This window comes from Solanum lycopersicum, chromosome 8, assembly GCF_036512215.1.
Source record: "Solanum lycopersicum chromosome 8, SLM_r2.1".
Classification (NCBI taxonomy): Eukaryota; Viridiplantae; Streptophyta; class Magnoliopsida; order Solanales; family Solanaceae; genus Solanum; species Solanum lycopersicum.
The window spans coordinates 63,213,280-63,214,250 of record NC_090807.1 but is presented as its reverse complement, the minus strand read 5'-3'; positions in this window follow the sequence as shown (position 1 = coordinate 63,214,250).

Here is a 971-nt window from a genome sequence, read left to right as displayed (position 1 = left end):
CTCATTTAGTCTCTTTTTCTTCCAACATTACCAAATTTCTCACCTTTGATTTCCCTTTTTCTTCACAATTGTCCTATGACTAAAATCCTCTTAATTAATCGATAGGAATACTAAAGCCATCGTGGTGGGGTTTCTGTGACACAAATTCAAATTAATCAAATAAGTTGAATCGGAAAATTGAATAATTATAAATATATAGTCAATCAAATTTACTATTTATTTTTTCGATATACATAAATTAAACACAAGTATACATATTTTTTAAATGAATAATACACATATTATATGTTTGTCGATTATTTTTAGTTTAAATGTTTTTTTTAAGGGATAATTTTGAGAAAAAAAAATGTGTGTATGTGTTCACATATGTTAGTCCAAATTGGTAACCAGCAATGCAGTCAATATCTAAGTTGAAATGTGAATGTGTAGAGAAAGAATTGGCACAGCTTGCAATGACCAAATTATGAAGCACATAGAAATTGTGCCATTTGTAGAAAAAGGAGTTAGGTGTTTTTTATTCATATTTTTCAGTATTCATATTAGAAGCTCGATTAATTCAAATCTAAAAAAGCCTATTTGGTGGGTAATACGCTCCTTATCAAGAAATTTTTTTTATTTAAAACTCAAATCGATCGAAATATACTATTAAGATAAAAAACACAACATCATTTACTATATCATATTCTTTAGTACGTGTAGCTTCATATCTTTTACATTAGTTTAGGATAACATATTCTTTGGTAAGTATAGTAATTGGCACAACTTCATATTAATTTTTTTAATTTTCTATCCAATATTCAATATCGTATCAAAAGAACTTAAATTCAAAATCTCTTTATCAAAAAAGAAAAACTCTAGTACCTCTTATATCAAAACAATGCATAGATGAATATTATTTAAATACAAATCAAAAGGACAGTTTTTTTTTTTTTAAAATAAATTAGGTAATGAATTTGAGTGTAGATTTTCAG